We start from the raw sequence: 22,150 nt of genomic DNA, 5'->3' as shown, positions 1-22,150 counted from the left end.
TTCAGCGAGAAAGCGTCCATCGCTGCTGCCCCAGGGTCTGGTTCCCAAGCGACATAAGTTGGTAACTGGTGATTGAGTCTAGATGCAAATATATCGATATCTGGTGTACCACATCGCATAGTAATATCAGCAAATACTTTGTGGTCCAACATCCTTTCGGTGCTGTCATTAAATTTTCGTGACCTGGTGTCTGCCACTTTATTGAGCTAGGTGTCTGCCACTGTATTTTCCTTCCATTATTTATTATGTAAAAGAATATGTGTGTTATGATTGTGTTTATAGTTTGTTTGGTTGTTTGTCTTTTGCACAAAAGTCCGCGAGCATTGCCACTTTCATTTCACTGCACATCTCGTATGTGTATGTGACAAATAAAACTTGACTTGACTTGACTTGACCTGGTAGGTAAGTTGCTGATAGCCAAATATGTCTATTGACACACCATTGCCAGATTGTATTGGCCAGATTGTCACATGATATCGATTTTATTCCACCCATATGATTAATATAAGCCACCACTGTGGTGTTATCAATTTGTAGGCGGACAGCAGATGGTGCATTGTTGAACAGTAGGCTATTTGCCCATGAAACGCACCCAACATCTCTAAATAGTTTATACCCAGTGTTTGTAGTAACGATGATTCCTGTATGTTCCAACTACCACCAGTACTGGATATAGTGTTAGTAGCTCCCCAGCCATGAGCGCTGGCATCCGTTTGTAATGTGAATGATGGGTTACTAATAATGGATGGGGCTGGAACTGTGCCAAATATTTTCCTTCCACCATTGTAACTCCGAAATTGCTTTGGCTGGTAACTGCATAGGTCGATCAAAATGACCTGCATGTTGTTTTAGCGCTTGCACCTTTGCCCTTTGTAAATTTTGATAATGCAAAGGTCCAAACTGAGTAGCTGGAAATGCTGCTACTAGCTTCCCAATTACTCTTGCCACCTGTCGAATGGATGGTTGATTAGTAACAACCAATTTGTTGCAGGCTTCCACCAAGTCTGCTGCTTTATTCTTTGGCAATGTTACAGACATGTGGATAGTGTTAATTGTGAATCCCAGATAGTCCATAGTTGTGGATGGCGTCAACTTAGATTTATCTGGATGGATGATAAACCCTAGTGTTTCAAACAAATGTTTGATAGCTAAAACTGCTGATTTAGCTAGTTCCAGGGTTTTCCCCACAATTCATATATCATCAAGATATGCCATGACAATATGTTTTTTTTTCCTAAGTATTGCCAAGGCCGGTTTTAATATCTTGGTAAATAGTCTTGGGGCTGATGTTAAGCCATTCGGCAACGCTTTATACTGCCAAATTTGCCCCATCCAGTTAAATTTTAGGTATCGACGATGATCCCTATGTATGGGTAATGAATAGTATGCATCTTTTAGATCGATGCATGCCATCAAGTGTCCCTCAGAAACTAATTGTTTGGCAGTAACAAATGTTTCCATTTTGAAATGAGTATACTTTACAAAAGTATTCAGTTTTGTTAAGTCAATAATGATGCGACATCGATCATCTTTTTTGGTTTACATAAATATATTGGATACAAATTCTAGAGAGTCATGTGCCGACCTCTCTATTACACCTTTGGCATATAACCTCACCAGTTCTGCATGTCCTTCCAACTTCTCCTGTTGTGAGAGTACAAACTTCCGGTTAGGCACATGTTGAACTGGTGGCATACCTTTTTGGATGAACTCAACTTCGTATCCCTGAATACTTTGTAGTATATATTTATCAGTGGTAATTGACCTCCATGCTTCCCAAAACAAGTGTAACCTTCCCCCTGTTAGTACAGGTCCTACACCTTTTATGTTCTGGAAGGAACCAGACCCACCTACCTCCATGGTTACCGGTGGTACGTTCACTTCTTCGGCTTCTGCCTCTTCTGCGGATGAGGCGCCGGAGTGCGGGGTTGGCGCATTTTCCATGAGGGTCGCTCTGGGCCTTGGCCTAAAAAAGACCTTTGTGGATGCTGCGCGGCCCTCATGCTTTCACCAGCATCCTGGTGTCGATGCCTGCTGGTGGATGCATAGGGGTGCTGCCGTCTGGGGTGTGTGGTCTTGCTCGTTCCTGATGACGCCCTCATGAGCCCGACGGCTTTAGACTCTTCATCGAGCTCTTTTACTCGTTTAGACAAGTTTCCCCCAAACAGCAGTATCTGTGGTTGTGTTGCAACTGTTTTACCCAACCCTGCAAATTTGGGGTTTAGTGCAGGTTTTATTGCCCTCTTTCTTAAGCAATTGATTTCATACTGGGTATTGCAGAGCAATGCCAGTGTGTCCTGCTGAGTGTCCGTCATCTCAGTACCATCGACAGAACGAGCGAACGATGTTATGCCCGATGTCAGAAGCTTTAGAAACTTCTGTAGTTTGACCTCCTGGGCTCTTATGCCAGTCCCAATGTACCCCCAGATCGCACTGTTTACTGCAGGGACATTTAACGAAATGCAGTTCTCAGGAGGCATATACTTCTCCGTAGTTTCGTTAACTACCTGTTCCTGCAGAGGATGGAAGGACAGGTAGTCGATGCTGACCGCCAGTTTGGTCTGCAACGGTTGTCCCGATTGCGGTGGTACTGCAAATTTGGTGACCACTCCCAAAAGCTCTTTAGGATCCTGCACCCCCAGCACACTGCCGGTTTCTTCAGCCACGACCCTTCTTCAGGACCATCCCAGCCCTGGCCCGCAATGCTCCCCTCTGTTGAGGGAGATGCATTGGACAGCCCTGGATAAGGTACTGTTATGGGAGTGCGAAGACTCCCATAGTGAGCTTGCTCCATCTCCCGGAGCAAGTCACGTTGGAGCATTTGCTCCATCAACCGCTCCATGCGGGAAAGGCGGTCACCTCCACTTCTCTTGGGCAGCGAGTCCTCCTGGTCCGACTTATCCGAGTCAACCGGCCGGACCGACTTCTGCTTGGCTTTGCCTCCAGCCCGCTGCGCTGGTTCGGGCTGTGCAGTTCGCGGCGCTGGACTCAGCTGAGCAGGATTAACGTCGGTGACTGTGGACCGCAGAGACTGCGGTCCAGGTGCCGCTGGTCGCCCCCGACTGCCGGAACTTTCACGGTCCCCCGCAGCCACACGAGACACGACCTTCTTTGTCTTCTTCACCTTGTCCATAGTTGCTATAACACAAATCACAACAAGGGAAAGAAATACGACCTCAGAATAAGAGAAACTTACCTGTAGGTCCCGTTTTTAAACGTTGCCGTGGGAGAGCACTTCCCCCGCCCATCGCTGTGCAATGCGTGAGACAATATGTCACGCATGCGTGCTGGCGGGGTCTTCACGTAGTCACTCACGTGACTCCGAAGTAAAATAACTTGAAGTGCAAGGGAGAGTCTATTTTCACACCTGGCATACTTTCACCTCGAAATATTCCTAGGCATAAATATCACTGACAATTTTCCCTGGTCCAACCACATTGACTCTATGACCAAGAAAGCACACCAATATCTTGACTTCCTCAGATGACAAAGACAATTTGGCATCAAAACAACTCAATCTACACCATGCTGCCTTTGGAAAGCAGCCCACATAATCATGGACCACTTACACCCTGGTGATCTTGATCCCCTCTTCTCTCCTTTCCTGTTGGGCAGAAGATATAAAAGCTTGAAAGCTCATACTACCAGATTCAGGAACAATTTCTTACTTCTAGAAACAAGGAACTGCAGATGCTGGTTTACCAAGTTTACCAACTTCTTTCCTTGCTATTATTAGACTATGGAATGGACTGCTCATATACTAAGGGTGTAATCTGATCTCCCAACCTAGTTTAGGCCTTGCACTTTTTAAAAATCTGCACTTTCTGCAACACTATATTCTACCTCTGCTTATTTTTCTCTTGTCAATACCTGTTGAATTCATGTATGGTTTGATTATACTCATGTGTGGTATGGTATGATTTGACTGGATAACACATTAAACAATGTTTTTCACTGTATCTCTGATAAAATAAACCAATACCAATGTGATCTACTCTGCCTTAAGTTGAAATTGTACTATACTGTACCAACTCTGGTTCTTAATAATCACAGTACCACTGAGGCCCAAGCCCCTGACCCAAGTCACAATCCTCAACTATTTACCTGATGACGATACCTAATCCACCTCTAACCTCTCAAATCCCAGATGATTTCTTGTCCTCCCCCCATGACCCACAACAACTTAGCCAGTCTCCACTGCAAACCCCAGGACCAAATCATTCTCTGTGTATCGAATATCCATCCCTAAAACCAGGCATTAATCCTCAACCACTTCCCTAAGACCGCTCTAACAACCATCTAAAGTGTACTGCAATGCTGTAGCATTTCTATGCAATTGTCTATTATAAAAATATATACCAATATAAATTATGTAGCAAATTGTAATCGGTACAAACTGATGAGTTGTATATTTAATTTCTTAGATAAATAAATGTAACTTAAATGAAGTAAAATAGAGGGATCCAAACAGAAAAAGTGCTGAAGAGCCATTTAGGTTAAAAATACACACTTAAAGTCTGAAAGGGAAAGAGCTTCACCTAATATCTGTCATCCTAAGAAACAAGAAAATACATTGCAAAAAAGAGAGATGAATAAATTTGAATGCAAGACTTACTGATTGCATAGTAGACGTGTGTTAATTATTTACACTGTTCAAATGGGACGTTTCAAGCACATGCCCGGTTCATGTAATGCCGTATGATTGATGAAAGTGAGCTTCGGTTCGGCACATTTGGTCCCTGGCCACATCCTGTTGCAGTTCGTAGGCAGGATATGATGCAGGAACTAGTAAGGAAGAAACAGTTGCAAAGGAATCATCAAAGCATTAATGATTCATCACATGCCAGCAGCAACACAAAGTAAATACTGTACAAAATGCACATAGGCTTTCAATGGCCATTTTCCATTACTATCATGTGTGCAATTGGCTCAAAATGGATTTTTCAGAAATCTTTCCAAAGCTGTCTTAGATTCAACTGCCATTGCCTTCATGGCCAAACACGCTCCACATGGAATTAATAAAATAATTTTAGTTTCCAATAGGATTAACTTGTAGAAAGTGATAATCTGTTTAGATTTCTTCTCCAGGAAGTTGTGTACAAGGTATTTCTCTTTTGATCGACACCGTGGTGCAGCGGTAGAATTGCTGCCTTATAGTGTGAGAGAGCCGGGTGCAATCTGACTACGGGTGGTGTCTGTACGGAGTTTGTACCACGTGGGTGTTCCCTGGGGCTTTGGTTTTGTCCTACACTCCAAAGATGTCCAAGTTTGTAGGTTAATTGGCTTTGGTAAAGATTGTACATTGTCCCTAGTGTGTAGGATAGTGCTAGTGTACGGGGGGGTGATCGCTGATCAGTACGGTGGGCCGAAGGACCTGTTTCCACGCTGTATCTCTAAATTAAACTCATGCTCCTGAGTTTTGGCAGAATTCCCAGACAGCGTTCAGGCAGAAATAAAGTTGTGCTAAAAGGGGCTGTCCCATTTGGGCGATCTAATTGGCGAGTTTAGAAGAGTTTGAAAAAATGACATGTTGAAGACCTCCTTCGACCTCCTACGACTATGTTGAAGACCAGCTTCGACTAGCTACGACTAGCCACCGAATGGTGGAGAATGAAGACGACCTCCTTCGACCGCCCTTCGATATGATGAAGACTATCTTCGATTATCTTCGACTACCCTCGATTACCTACGGCTAACATGCCGACCTACTACGACCTACTATGACTAAAACTACGAGTAAAAAAAGTATCGATTTTTTCCATGGCGACCTTTTTTTACTCGCGGGCATTTTGTTAACATATTGAAAAAACCGCCGCGACCTAGCTAAGGCCTCGAGTACGCGGAGACCACTCTTGAGCATGAAGGAGAGTTACGAAGACCTCCTACGACCTCGTGTTGACCATGCTGCAAGTATGAGTTGAAGGCAAACTCGCCAGACCTCACGGATTAGGTCGTCCAAGTGGGACAGGCCCTTAAACTTGCTCTGGAATCAGTCAGAATTAGATTTACAAGCGCAAGAGAAGATGAATCACCTTCCAGCTCTTGGGGTCACTTGGCTTTATTCATCACCAGAATAACCGCATGGCCACCCATTGATAGTGGCAAGGCTTGCATGCTATAATGCACTGCAAAGTGAGGTGGGACTGTATCGCTGCAACATCGTGTCCCTCCCTGATGAGCTCAATGCTTATTCTATGCCCACTTTGATCAGAAGATCGGTGGAATGACGTTATCTACCCAGACACTTTTGGCACACCACAACCCACAGTCACTGTCGCAGATGTTAAATCCTGATGAAAGGTCATTGACTTGAAAGGTTAACTCGTTTACGCCTTCCGTAAATGCTCCTACCCCATCATTTACAATGCTTCCTGTTGTTATTTCGGACATAGAGCATCTGCAGGTTTTCAAAAAAAAAAAAAAAAAATCTCATTTTATTCCAGAATGCAATATTAATTCAGGAAGGGTGAAACTCTATAGTGACATTCAAAAGAAAATTGAATAAAAATGACTGGGAAGGAGGGTAGCTCCACCAAAAATCCAGCTCAGACAATAATAAGTGTGGGCAGAGCCTGTAGTGAAACAGTATAGGAGAAAAATAGATACCTGTAAATAAGTCAAATATGGATGAGAGATAGTTTGAGAGAATGAACCCCCGAGGGGAAATAATATAACTGACTACAGAAAGTCAATAAGAGTGGAGAGAGCAACCTGAGGCTAAATAGTGCAAGGGATAGTGAAAGCAAAAATATAGATCATGAGTTGAATGTAGAATTCTGAGAAAGGAATTAAAAACCAACTTCAATGCCATGCATTGAGTTACTTTGTAGATAATATTAGTTTGTGAACTTGTTCAATAAACTGTTGAAATTATCTTGAATGTAGCTTCCATTTTGCTTTAGATTTATGAATTTATTCCCCTTGAATTTGGTTGACAATTTAACCTCTCAATCTTTCAAAGCTGATTCTTGGAGGGATATGGGCCAAACACAAACTAGTGTAGATGAGACATGTTGGTTGGTGTGGGCAAGTTGGTCCGAACGGCCTGATTCCATGATATATAATGCCCCTGTCCCACTTAGGAAACCTGAACGGAAACCTCTGGAGACTTTGCGCCCCATCCAAGGTTTCCGTGCGATTCCCGCAGGTTTTTGTCAGTCTCCCTACCTGCTTCCACTACCTGCAATCTTCGGCAACCACCTGCAACCTCCGGGAATCGCACGGAAACCTTGGGTGGGGCGCAAAGTCTCCAGAGGTTTCCGTTCAGGTTTCCTAAGTGGGACAGGGGCATAACTCTATCTCTATGATTCTAGTAACATGACCCTCGACAGATTGAAGGATCTTCTGGAAGCCAAGTAATGCCATGCAGGGCAAGGCAATTGAAGTAAGCAACCTGATTTTATAACAAAATCATTCTAACTAATAATAATCAGGCTAATATTAAGAAAATATAAACAAGACCAGAGATAGCACTCTATGTGCTGGGAGGGCAATATTTGGGAGCTTTTACAGAAGCATACAGTCTTAGATTCCCACGTCAAAGGAAATACCCCTTTCTTCAGTTACTATAGTTCATAGATGTTCAGTTAGAGCATCTCCTAAACATACACCAACATATAAAAATGAGGAATAATTTCTGGATAGTTCATCCAAACAATCTCAGAAAAAAATCCCATGTTAAGGAAAATAATGCTCTAACTGACTACAAGATGTGTAAAGGAGCCTTGGTAGAGGTTGAGAAGTTGAGCCCACAGATATTAGTTCTGTCTAATAGGTTAGACCTTAGATTTTAGGCACAGAGAGTGGAAATTCACCAAGTTCATGCCGTCCAGTGATCACCCAGTACACTAACACTATCTTACACATTGGGGACAATTTACAACCTTTTACCAAAGCCATTTAAACTACAAACCTGTACGTCTTTGGAGGATGTGGGAGGAAACCGGACCACCCGGAGATAACCCACAAGCTCACTGGGAGAATGTACAAACGCTGTATAGACAGCACCCATAGTCAGGATCGAACTTGGGTCTCTGGCACTTTTAGGCAGCAACTCTACCGCGGCACCAATGTGCTGCCCTTGAAGGTAGAATATAATTGCAACTGGTGAAGATGAGTAGAGTACTTATGACAATACAATACTTATCGAAGTACAATGGATCAGAGGACTGTCCTAAGATGGTTGGTGGGGAAAGAACAGAACAAAATTATTCTAAATATCATCGCCTATACCTATGAAATAGGCTGCAATGCTAGATTAATGGACAAACCTAACCCGTACAAAAGAATTTGGAAGGAAAGGAAAATCCACTTGGTTGAGGGTTGTTTTTGAAATTGAATACTTGTCCTTAATGGTGTTGCACAAGGATCAGTGCTGGGACCCTTGTCGTTTGTAATATACTGTATTCTACAATGTAGAAGGTAGTCTTAGGCTGCAGAGATGTTTTGATGTTCTGGTGAAATGGATTTAAAATGGCAGATGGAATTTAATCCAGACAAATGTGAGGTGAAGAATCTTGGGAGCACTAATGAGATTAGGACATACATCATGAATGGTAGGATTATTTTGAGAATATTGAGGAACAGACAAACTTCATCAGAGTACCTCCACATATCATTGAAGATGGTAATGAAGGGAGACAACATGATTAGACATGCTTATGGGATCCTTGCCGCCTTTAGTTGGGGCATTGAATAAAGAAATTGGGATAACTTTATAAAACCCTAGTCAGCAAGAGTACTGCAGGGCACCAGTGTTGAGAATTATCGTGGAGGATGTTTTGTTGCCTATCCTCACTGATTACGTTCTATGAGTCAGGAAGTCGCAGATCCAGAGGCAGAGGCAGATGCTAACTCCTACGTCCGGGAGCTTGGAGATGAGTTTGGTTGGTATTATGGTGTGAAGGCAGAGTTATTGTCAATAAATGGAAACCTGACATAGGTGTCCTTGTTATCCAGATGTTCCAAGGATGAGGGTTGGGCTAGGGAAGTGACATTTGCCATGGCGCTATTGTGACAGTAGGTGAACTGCAATGGATCAAGGCTGTCGGGGAGACTGGAGTTAATGTGTGCCATGACCAGCCTCTTACAGCATTTCATAATGGTGGATGTCAGAGCAACTATACAGTAGTTATTAATGTAGGCTACCTGGCGTTTATTTTGCTATGATAGTGGTTTCTTAATGCATGTGGGATCTCAGAATGGAGTAGGCAGACTAAATTTGTCCAGGAACACTATGACCAGCTGATCCGCATAGGTTGTGAGGACGTGGTTGCAGACTCCATCCAGGCCAGTTGCTTTCCACGGCAAAGCAGGCCAGTTGATTTCTCAGCCCATCCAGGCCAGTTGCTTTAGAAACATAGAAAATAGGTGCAGGAGGAGGCCATTCGGCCCTTCGAGCCAGCACCGCCATTCATTGTGAGCATGGCTGATCGTCCCCTATCAATAACCCGTGCCTGCCTTCTCCTCATATCCCTTGACTCCACTAGCCCCTAGAGCTCTATCTAACTCTCTCTTAAATCCATCCAGTGATTTGTTACTTTCTTACTGCACCAAGCAGGTATCTTATTTAAAGAGTCCAGTGCTATGGCCTGGGATTTGATCAATCAGGTCTACTGCAAGTGACAATAATGCTGCGAAGGTCTGCTTAGTTATGAGTGGGTTGCATCATTTTCACAAATCATCAACGTGATCTAAAATCATGGAAGAGCATAGATGTGGGTCTTCCAGGTTTTGGACACTGATCTCCATACAGGAATCCTCTGTGCTGTTACAAATCAGTGTTAAGGAAACCAAGAAGGAAAACTGTGGGCTTTGTGGAAAATGCCGAAAGCCGTGATTTTCTTTAGTGCTTTTAAAAAAATTACATAGAAACAAAGAAATAGAAAAATAGGTGCAGGAGTAGGCCATTTGGCCCTTCGAGCCAGCACCGCCATTCAATATGGTCATGGCTGATCATCTAAAATCAGTTGTCTGTTCCGGCTTTTCCCCCATATCCCTTGATTCCTTTAGCGCTAAGAGCTAAACCTAACTCTCTTCTGTAAACATCAAGTGAATTGGCCTCCACTGCCTTCTGTGGCAGAGATTTCCACAAATTCACAACTCTCTGGGTGAAAATGTTTTTCTTCATCTCAGCCCTAAATTGCCTACACATTCTTAAACTGTGACCCCTGGTTCTGGACTCCCCCAACATCAGGAACAGTTTTCCAGCATCTAGCCTGCCCCAGAATTTTATATGTTTCTATAAGATCCCCTCTCATCCTTCTAAATTTCAGTGAATACAAGCCCAATCGACCCTTTCTTTCATCATGTCAGTCCCGCCATCCTGGGAATTAACCTGGTGAACCTACGCTGTACTCCCTCGATAACAATAATGTCCTTCCTTAAATTAGGAGACCAAAATTGCACACAATACTCCATGTGCGGTCTCACCAGGTCCCTGTGCAACTGCAGTAGGACCTCCTTGCTCCTAAACTCAAATCCTCTCGCAATTAAGGCTAATTGAAATTGAACGGCACAGCATAAACATATGGTGCTATGTGATCCAATTTCAGGCCCATGTACTTAATTGTTAAAACATCTGGAGACCATCATGCCCATTAACTATCCTTAACTATCCTTCAATATCAAAAATAATCGAGGGGTGTGCTGGAAATCTGAAATATAAATGGGGTGCCTTTGATTCTGGTGACGGGAATGCACAATTGAAAATGAAGGTATATATTGGCTGAGCTCATTTTAAATTCATTGGGCCCTACTTTCCATGTTCCCATTAAGCTCTTTGTGGCCATTTCCCTGCATTTACTGAGGATTCCAGCATCTGCAGTCTCTTTTGTTTCTGCAAAGTAACTGGGCCCCTGTCTTGCACTTCCATTAAACTCATGAGGGCCCTGTTTCATATACTCTCTTTTAACTTACTGGGATCCTATTTCCAGCACTCTCTGTAAATACATCAGCATTCCATTTCCCACGTTGCCTTTAAACTCAACAGGGTCCTGTTTTTGCTCCTTTTGTAGTTGCTTGTTCCTGCCTCTCTTTAAACTTGATAGGATGCTGTTAACTGCATTATTCTTAAAATTACAAGGGCCCTCTTTCCAGTGGTTCCTTTAAATGTACATATTCATGGATCAAAAAGTGAATTAAAAGTGTGTTGGGTCATTAATAGGAGCTAGTGTTATATTTCAACATCCATAAATGAAAGAAATCTCGTAGAAAGTACGTCCTTACATCTTCAACAGATAAGCCAATCCCAGCAATGAACTAGGGAACCCTTCTTCACTCAGGTAGATCTTGATTTCCTTGATTTTGAAAGCTGGAAAAACACCAGACTTCATCAAAGATGGGTTAACTCTTAACTAATTGATGAATTTCCATATCCAAAATGGTCAAAATTAATAATGTTCAGAGAAAAACAAATTTACAGTAATTAAATTTATGCTCCACTATAATGTAAGCTTGTGAATTAGAATGGCAAATCAATGTCCTAACAAAGGGAGCATTATATTGCCAGAGATATTACCTCATGAAAAATATAATAAATTGACTTGCATCTATTATTCTCAGATGAATGCTTAATTTACTTGTGTCTTGGCTAACAGATCTCTGCCAACCAACACTAACAGAATTATGTACTCACTTATTCATTTGTTGTTTATAAAACTGGTTGAGGGTAAGTTGAAGCATATTTTAGCCATTGGGAAGCACATGTACAGTATATTGCATTTCAATTATTGTCTCTGTAGCTTCACTGCATGTAACCTGGCACAGTTTCAGGGCACACTGAGGATTACTGTCGAAAAAGTACTGAAGGTACTGAAGGTACTGTCGTGTTTGAAGATAGACAAATCTCCAGGGCCTGATCTGATTTATCCGAGGACATTGTGGGAAACTAGAGAGGAAATTGCGGAAGCACTGGTTGAAATTTACGAGTCGTCCTTAAATACAGGAGAGGTGCTGGAAGACGAGGGTGGCAAATGTTGTGCCTTTTTTCAAGAAGGGCTGCAGGGAAAATGCTGGGAACTGTAGGCCGGTGAGCTTAACATCTGTAATTGGTAAGTTACTGGAGAGTATTCTGAGGGATAGGATATACAGGCATTTGGATGGGCAAGGGCCGATTAGGGATAGCCAGCATGGTTTTGTTTGTGGGAGGTCGTCTCACAAATCTGATTGATTTTTTTTGAACGCGTGACCAAAAAGGTTGATGAGGGCAGAGATGTAGATGTTGTGTACATGGACTTCAGTAAGGCGTTCAACAAGGTTCTGCATAGTAGGCTGCTCTGGAAGGTTAGATCACATGGGATCCAAAGAGAGATAGCTAAATGGATAGCAAATTGGCTCCATGGAAGGAAGCAGAGGGTAATGGTGGAAGGTTGCTTCACAGACTGGATGCCTGTGACTAGTGGTGTGCCTCAGGGTTCGGTGCTGGGCCCTTTACTGTTTGTCATCTACATCAATGATTTGGATGAGAACATACAGGGCAAGATTAGCAAGTTTGCTGATGATACAAAAGTTAGTGGTTTTGCAAATAGTGAAGATGGTTGTGAATGATTGCAGCAGGATCTGGATTGATTGGCCAGGTGGGCTGAGGAATCGTTGATGGAATTTAATACAGAGAAGTGTGAGATGTTGCATTTTGAGACATTGAACAAGGGCAGGACCTACACTGTGAATGGTAGGCCTCTGTGCAGTGTGAAGAGCAGGCGGATCTAGGAGTACAGGTGCATGGTCCTTGAAGGTAGAGTTGCAGGCAGATAAGGTGATCAAAAAGGATTTTGGCACTTTGGCCTTCATCAGTCAGTGTATTGAGTATAGAAGTTGGGAGGTCAGGTTGAAGTTGTATAAGACGTTGGTGAGAGTGCATTTAGAATATTGTGCTCTGGGCACCATGTTATAGGAAAGATATTGTCAAACTTGAAACGGTTCAGAAAATATTTATGATTATGTTGCCAGGAGTAGAGGGTGTGAGCTGTAGAGAGAGGTTGAGGAGGCTGTGTCTCTATTCGAAGGAGTGCAGGAGGGTAAGGGGAGATCTTAATACAAATACATCGATAGATGCTCCTGAACACATCATCAGTGATGTAACCTGGGGTCATTGGGTGTTTCGGGTCTTTCAACATCAGACACCCTCACCCAGGCGACCCAGCCGTGGTTGATCAGACCACGACTTGTGTTCAGGTGGCATTCGCTCCTCCCCATGGACCTCCTCTCCTGATCCAGAGCCATCTCGAGGCCTTCTCCGCTGCCTCTGTGGTGTTCTTGATGGCCTTTCTCCTCGCCACTCCGTTGATGCCCAGTGCATTCAAGGCTTTGTAGAGCGATTGCCCTGCAAAACCTCTGCAGCCAACCTCGATGGGCATACACCTTGCCTTCCAGCCCTGCTTGTGGTAGTCTATGACCAGCTCATCATACTTGGCCATCTTCCTCTCGTGGGCCTCCTCCAGACGGTCCTCCCACGGCACTGTCAGTTCCAACAAGACAATATTTTTGGTCGCCTCTGAGACCAGGAGGATATCTGGCCTCAGGGTGGTTGTGGCAATGTGCTGTGGGAACTTCAGCTGTTTCACCAGGTCTACGGAAAGCTGCCAGTCCTGCGCAGTTGCCAGGATTCCTGACTGATTCCTGGCTGCTGTGGTTCTTGGCAGCTGCACTCCGGCCTTCACGAAGGTGATCATCTGGGTGGTGGGGCGTTCTCGTCTGCAGCTGCTGATTCCCATGCTGATGGCTTCTGCAATGGGTTTAAGAACCTGGTCGTGACGCCATGTGTACCGGCCCTGCCCAAGAGCCTTTGGGCAACAGCTCAGGATGTGTTCCAACGTCCCCTTGCCTGAGCATTGCGGGCAATCTGGAGATTCCGCTTTGCCCCAGATGAAGAGGTTCGATGGGCTGGGCAGAACATCATACACTGCCTGGACCAGGAACTTGATGCGCTGTGGTTCAGCCTGCCAGAGCTCAGTCCATGTGACTTTTCGGTCCATGGCCTGCTCCCACCTTGTCCAGGCTCCCTGCTGCCTCAATCCAACTGCTCTGGTAGACCTCTCCTCCTCCACCACTGCCCTCACTTCCTCCTGGACCAGCCTGCGCCTCTCCTTCCCCTTGGCCTTGTCAAACTGGGGATCGCGTAGATGCACAGTCTTTTGCCAAGAGTCTTGCCATAGAGGGAGTACAGAGAAGGTTCACCAGACTGATTCCTGGGATGGCAGGACTTTCATATGAAGAAAGACTGGATAGACTCGGCTTGTACACGCTAGAATTTAGAAGATTGAGGGGGGATCTTATAGAAACTTACAAAATTCTTAAGGGGTTGGACAGGCTAGATGCAGGAAGATTATTCCCGATGTTGTGGAAGTCCAGAACTAGGGTCACAGTTTAAGGATAAGAGGGAAGTATTTTAGGACCGAGATGAAAAAATCATTTTTTACACAGAGTGGTGAATCTGTGGAATTCCCTGCCACAGAAGGTAGTTGAGGCCAGTTCATTGGCTATATTTAAGAGTGAGTTAGATGTGGCCCTTGTGGCTGAAGGGATCAGGGGGTATGGAGAGAAGGCAGCGATGGGATACTGAGTTGGATGATCAGCCATGATCATATCGAATGGCGGTGCAGGCTCGAAGGGCCGAATGGCCTACTCATGCACCTATTTTCTTTGTTTCTATGTTTCTATGAGTAGGGGAATCGAGGACCAGAAGACATAGGTTCAAAGTGATGGGGAAAAGATTTAATAGGAATCCAAGGGTAAGTTGTTCACACAAATGATGGTGGGTGTATGGAATAAGCTGCCAGAGGAGGTAGTTGAGGCTGGTACTATCCCAACATTGAAGAAACAGTTAGACAGGTACATGGATAGAACAGGTTTGGAGGGATATGGACCAAGCACAGGGAAGTGGGACTAGTGTAGCTGGTACATTGTTGGCCGGTGTGGGGGAGTTGGGCCGAAGGGCCTGTTTCCACACTATATCACTCTATGACTCTATGACTGAGGTTGATCTGGCACAATGAGGGCAGGTCTTGGATAACAGGCCATGACGCTAGTTGGGTCAGTAATTCTGGAATTACATTATTTTCATTCACAGAGAAGTGTATCTGATCAAGTTTTAAAGTAGGTATTGAAAAAAGCACTGGGTTTTTATATCCATCTGTTATTGATTTGGACAGATCAATGGAACATCCTGTTCATTTGGACAAGTGCATCAGCTACCCATTTAAAGACCCGAGGAGAAATGTCAGTGGAGCTGAATTGGGAAGGTAGGTTTACAACTCCATCTGAATGCTGTTACCACACTGTTCCTGTCTTGCATAAGGATTAATATCTAACTTCTTAGTTGTGCAGTTTGTCTAACCAAAGATAAATATTAGCCAGTTTACAATGTCAATATGATATAACTTTCAGAAACAAGTAGACATATGAATAGGCAGGGAATAGAAGGATACGGTCCTTGTGTAAGCAGAAGCGATTAGTTAGACTGGCATCGCATTCAGTGCAAACATGATGGACAGAAGGTCCTTGTTGTACTGTACTGTTCTAGGAAGTGAACATAATCCTTTATTTTTTGCTAAAACCAGGTATAACGACAACATTCCTTTAAAAAACCTAACAAAAAATGGAATTTATGCATTTTTGTTAGATTAATAACTGAATTATAATGCTTAGATAGAATAGACAATGAAGAATAGACAATGAAGAATAGACAATACTACTTGGCCTAGTCTGCCTGCACCTCTGAAAGAATTGCCCAAGTAATTTATTTGATAGTTATTGTTCACACTTTTATAAAGATATTTTCAAAATCATGCATAGCTATGCAATTGCAAATGTGTACATATTTGGGTTGTGATTGAGGCTGGGATGCAATTCAATATAACTGGTATTCACTCACTGAGATTTAAATAGAATGTCAGATTTCTTTCTCTGGCCACAAACATGAGAATAACATTAATTTGTTGTTTTATCAGAATTTAGATTAATTTGATTCATTGAGCACAAATGTGCTGTTACTTTAGCATCAATGCAAGTGTTTTTTGGCTTAAATCATTGAAAACCTAATATAACTCACAAATGAACGTGGCATGCTGACATTCAAGCATGCTCATGCTAAAAATGCAGGCTTACCTTGAGTAGATACATGCTATTTTGGCTTCTCCTCAAGTACGAATAGCTGTTTAATGATGAGAAAGTGGACTTGACCATTTGCAATCTCACAATACGGAAAAGTACCTACAAAAGGTGTGGACGTTTGCAGCTGTCCAAGCATGAATATTTTGCAATTCATTGTCACTGAAATGACACAATTTATAATTGACGATAAGACTCAGAGCTGTGCATAGTGTAAAGTACTCTACAAATATCAGTCTTTTAGTTTAGTTTAGAGATACATCGTCGAAACAGACTGTTCGGCCCAACAAGTCTACGCCGACCAGCAATCAGCCCATAACATAGCACTATCTTACACACTAGGGACAATTTACAATCATTACCGACGCCAATCATTCTACAAACTGTACGTTTTTGGAGTGTGGAAGGAAACTGGAACACCCAGGGAAAACCCACGTGGTCATGTGGAGAACGTACAAACTCCATACAGACAGCTCCGCAGTCAAAAACTAACCCAGGTCTCTGGCATTGTAAGGCAGCAAATCTACCGCTGCGCCACCATCCTGCACACAGTCATGGACCATTATAGTTTAACCATGTCCTCTAAATTACTTTAACCATACATTATAAATTACTGTTACAAATATTAATGCTTGAATATGATAGGTTTGTATGATTTCCCCCAGTCTGCATTTTTAACAAAGGTACGCTCCATTTAAAATAAATTAAGATATCAGATAAAGAAGTATTAAACAAATGCATTAAACATTCATTTATTTAGCTGATTCTATAAGCTAATATTCCATATTTATATTAGAAAACATTTTGGAATTGATTGTCTGGACTATTATCAATACCGATAAACAAACTGAGAAAATATATTTACTACTTGTTGAAAGTAAATCTTATGCTGATTATGCAGCAGCAAAGCTAGAAGTGGTAATTAATGTTGACCAGCATTCCGCCTGATGACTGATATTTGAACAGATGTGCTCAGATTCCTTGGAATCATCAGAGAATAACACACAAAACTACCATCTACTTAAAAGAGAGGAGTTATGCATGAAATACATGAAAGATAAGGCAATTAGACACACGTTGTCACCGAGACATACACAATGTCAGTCTCAGCTCTTCAGGGCATAGGCAGGCCCCTAATACAAGGTCTTTTGGACCTTTGTGGCAATAAATTTCCTAGGAGTATACAGACTTCATTGCTTTTCATTTATGATCTCTTCAACAGGGGTCCCGAAAGATTCTCACTAAATCTACTTAGCTATCATTTAAGCATTTTACTTCTGTGAATACATACAATAATAAACTAGATTTGGGCATTTGGGAAATGCTAAATCTTTGTCAATGTAGCCTGGATTTGTTTCCTCCTATCAACTGAGAAAGTCTAAAAAAATCATTGCCCTGATATTTATGTGCAACGTGTTTTCAATGGGGTGATATGGGGAAAGCGGAGGGGTAGGAGAGCCTGAATGAGTCAGAAACATAACAACAAGCACTCTTTTTTAAAAATGAATAACACCAAGCAGTTTAGTTTTGGAGACACTGACAGACAGAGACTAGATATCGGTTTGGAAAGTCACTGGCGGAAGTCTTTGGAGCTGCCCCAAGCATTTAGGGAATATTTTATAATGGTTGGTCGCAAGGCAAGGGCAATCAGATCAATACCTGGAGGGTTGTAATCAGTGTGCCAGCAAAGATCATAGGTATTTGAGGTGGGTGGTAGGCTGATTGTGACAGAATGTTTGCCAATAGAACTCTTAAGCAAGTAGTGGGGAGAGAGGCAACACTTCTCTTCTTAGTCCAAGTATAGTTTTCTTAAAACACGTTTACTTTTTGGGTTTTGTTATTTTTGCCTTCTAAGACCTGTTGAGTTTCCCAGACCTTGGAATGACAAGTTTGACTACACAGGATTCAAACACGAGGGTCTCACCAGAAACATCCCAGTCAACCTTTCCAGATAAGTTAACTTAGGCAACCCAATGATGCAAATTTGGCACACTTGTGACAATTGGCTTCTGATCTCACATGCTTATAAGATAAGCATATAAGATAAGATAGCCTTTTATTGTCATCCAGACCGAAGTCTGAACGAAATTGAAGCAGTCATACATACAATACAATACAATAAAAAAACAACAATAAACACATATTAACATCCACCACAGTGAGTCCACCCAACATCTCCTCACTGTGATGGAGGCAAAAGTCTTAGGGCTGCAGTCTCTTCCCTCCTCTTCTCCTTCTGCGCTGAGGCGATACCCCCCGGGCGATGTTAAAACCTGTCCCACGGCTCAAACACCGCGGCCCGGGGTAGTCGAAGCTGCCGCTCACCAGACCTGCTGACGCAGCCGCTGGCCCGCGGCCGAACCCCGGTCTCAGGCCACCGCCACCAGAACTGCCGTCCCAGCCCCCAGAGCATCGTTCCAGCCCCGAGCCGGATCGCCCTCACGTGAGTACTGCCACCGTCTCAGCCTCGCGCCAGGCCGCCGCTCCTCCCTCGCGCCAGGCCGCCCCGACTGGGCCACCGCTCCTCCCTCGGCTTGTCCGCCCCTACTGGTCACCGCTCCTCCCCATGGGCTGGGCCGCCCCTACCTGTCACCGCTCCTCCCTCGCGCGCAGGCCGCCCCGACTGGCGCCGCTCCTCCCTCTTGCTGGGCCGCCCCGACCGGGCGCCGCTCCTCCCTCGGGCTGTGCCGCCCCGCCGGAACCGCTCCATCCCTCGGGTCTTGGCCGCCCCGCCGGGCACAGCTCCTCCCTCGGGTCTGGGCCGCCCCGACCGTGCTCCGCTCCTCCCTCGGGTCTGGGAAACGCACGTACCTCCACCGCAGCTCGTCCACTCCGACGGGAGCACCGTTCCTTCCCTCGGGCCGGCCGTCACAGCCCCTCACGGAAGCCCTGTTCCAGCCCCGAGCCGGGCCGTCCTCACGGGAGCGGCTGTGCGAGTCCTGGCGGGCTCTGCCTCCTGAGCCTCGAGGTCGCCAGCTCCGCCATTAGGCCTCAGCGCAGACGGAGGCAGAGAAGGGGAATACGACAAAAAAGTCGCATTCCCCCGCAGGGAGAGACAGCAAGCCCCGTTTCAACCCCCCCCCCAAAAAACACAAACTAAAAACCAAAACTAGACTAACCAAAACGAAAATAAACAACCCAAAAAACACAAAACAAACAGGACTGCCGGAGAGCCGCTGCAGCCAGAGCCGCGCCGCCACTAGGAGTTGGGTTTTGTTCAATCCTCAATCTCACCCATTTTAATGGTGAGGAAGAGATTGAAAATTCACGCAAAGATTAAGACGAAAATTTCAAAGCACCGGGGATAACAGTTTGCATGCAAAGAAAATGCGTAATTTTCTATATTTTATTTTATTTAAATTTTGTTCGGATGACCTTGACATTGTAAACATAAATATACTTAATGGACTATTGCAGAATATTTTGCTCACCTTTTCAAGCAAACCAATACTGCTATATTTAAAATGTTTGACTAAAATATGACATTAATTCTAATTTAGTTTAGTTTAGTTATTGTACATGTACTGAGGTGCAGTGAAAAGTTTTTTTGTTGCGTGCTAACCAGTCAGCGGAAAGACTATACATGATTATATTTGAGCCATCCACAGTCTTAACTCCACTTGTGCAATTGATAGGAGTCATGATGTGCCACAGATACCGTAACTGCATACCGCTCCCACCATTACCACACCACCTCTCCCACCCTAACCTCTTTGGAAGAGTTACAAATAAAATCAAGCTTCTATTATTATTGATCAGTTTCAACAGTCAGCTGCTATAAGATCACTTTGTCCCAAGCAGAATCAATCCATCCAATTCATGTAGAGCTCACATGAGATTCATTGAGATAAACATTAAATCGGGTACTATTTTTGGAATTTAACAATTATTTAAATGCACTTGATTATGGTTATCATTGGAACTTGATTAGTACGGGTGTCCGGGGTTATGGGCCGAAAGCAGGAGAATGGGGTTGAGAGGGAAAGATAGATCAGCCATGATTGAATGGCGGAGTAGACTTGAAATGGCCTAATTCTGCTCCTAGAACTTATACAAAGTATTTCTCAATCTCTAAATTCAAAATTAATGAATCTGTTCTTGCATTTCAGTTAGACAAAGAAGCATGCTAGCAAAGTTCATGAATTGTTGGTTGTAAATAAATGTCTCAATTAAATATTAAATGATGGCACAGTTTAATTTTTTTGTGTTTACCCCCTCAAGGTACATTCTATAAATTGACTCTTATTCCTTTTGCTTAGGCAGTTCCTGCGGACAAGAATATCGTCGTTCTACAACAATCGGTGGCTTCTGAAGTGACCAATAGGATCTGCAAACTCTGGCAGAAGTGGCACATATGAATTTTATTGGGGTGGACAGATTATTGGATCATTGTGCATCCCTTCCACTGCAAGCACTTTGTCACCATGTCCTCTGTTGAAGAGACTTGACGCGCTTGATGACTTCTAGGATGTTTTTCTGCTGGTTTGGGGATGCCAAACTTCATAAGAAGGGCTGACAGGTATTTTCTCCATCCACCTGAGAATTGCTTTGCCTTGGCATAGTTGGCATATGGTCAATATGGCTCATTTATCGGATTTAGTTGAATGTTGTCAGAGCTTTAAAGTTAGGTAAGTTGGGCTTGGAGATATTGTTGGTTTGCCTATCCTGCAAATGGATTTGGAAGGTTTTTCCCAGGCAATAATTGTGGTACATCTCCAATGTTTTGAAGTTTTAACTGTGAGTCGTCCATGTTTCTAATACATAAAAGGAATCATTCTTATTGGTAGACCATGTGATTGGTGGCAGGTTTGGATTCTTGATTTTCCAACACTCAGAGGGTTGTATTGGAGGCATTGGTGGGTTTCATCACTGACAGTAGACCCTCCTGATAGAAGATGAATCACATTACAAGATCTCATTATCGATCCTGATTGTTGGATGGGTAATTTAGTGCTGGGACAAGAAGGTTCTATGTCTTGTATCTGTTTTGTGTAAGAATCATCAACTTACATGGTGCAATGATTCATTACTGTTCTACTTCAAAACAATGAAACCAGTTTGATGTCATTACTAGAAGATCAGGAATTACTACATCATAAATGCCTGGCATTCTTGGACTGAAAACACCCACATAGCTCAAGAGAGAAAGGCACATCCTCAGGCATCTAAAAGCCAAGATACAACAAAAACTTATGTTATATAGAAAGGATGGTGGGTGGAAAGAGCACAGAATATCCAGCAATTGGCTGACAACTGTATTATGCGTGGAATTTTCAGCACTGCCAAAGTCATCTTCAATCCAAACACTTCTTATTAAAGAAGCAAAAATATAAAGTACAGTAAACAAGTTGGTGCCCACAAGAAGGAGCAGTTTGGAAAATGTCAAACAAGACTGCCTTAATGTGAATGCCCTTTATTCTATTTTACAACATGCTATCCACTACAATGTCAGTACTACTACAGCTGGATAAGAGGTTCTGATCTGCTGAAAGCAATGCTCTTGATATAATAGTGATTACCTTGGAGAGAACTAATCTCATGACGTAATTACATTTAAAGGAGCATCACCAACAAAAGATAACGCTTCAGAAATTGTCTCATATATCTTTTCCATGGATACAAGACCTGAATCTAATTGATAACAATTATGTAATAAGTTACAATGCAACATTATCAAAATGAAGCAGGTTTGGTCCTCTGTGTATCTCTCCTGTCCAATGATCTCAAAGTAATCCTGTAATTGTCATCCTCGACGACCTAAAACTATTGGCTGAATAAGGTAAACAATTGCAGTTGGACGAAAAGAGAGAAAAGTAGAAAAAAACACTATACAAAGACAAATTAAAAACTTTTAAAAATAATGTAACTTTTCATCTTGCAATCCATTGGTTTAGTCACAATGTGAAGTAAGATGGTTGAGTTCTTGTACATTGAACAAATATACCAAAATAGCAAATAGCGTTGAAATGATTCTCAATTTAAAATATAATTTCAAATTACTATTTCTTTTCAATGAATTTAGATTAATGAGATTTGTATTTCT

At 43.1% G+C, this 22,150-nt stretch overlaps 1 long non-coding RNA gene across 2 annotated transcripts in view; it reads left to right on the top strand.

The window, feature by feature from the left end:
• LOC116978611 overlaps positions 1–21,936 on the top strand; it is an 80,887-nt gene extending 58,951 nt beyond the window's left edge. For both annotated transcript variants that reach the window (XR_004413479.1, XR_004413478.1), the window contains 2 exons: positions 15,150–15,239; positions 20,329–21,936. This is a non-coding gene — a long non-coding RNA (uncharacterized LOC116978611). The remainder of the gene's footprint in view (positions 1–15,149; positions 15,240–20,328) is intronic.
• The last annotated feature ends 214 nt before the right edge of the window (positions 21,937–22,150 follow it).

This window comes from Amblyraja radiata, chromosome 11, assembly GCF_010909765.2.
Source record: "Amblyraja radiata isolate CabotCenter1 chromosome 11, sAmbRad1.1.pri, whole genome shotgun sequence".
Lineage (NCBI taxonomy): Eukaryota > Metazoa > Chordata > Chondrichthyes > Rajiformes > Rajidae > Amblyraja > Amblyraja radiata.
The sequence above is the reverse complement of the archived record's forward strand: the minus strand, read 5'-3'. Positions and strand labels throughout refer to the sequence as shown.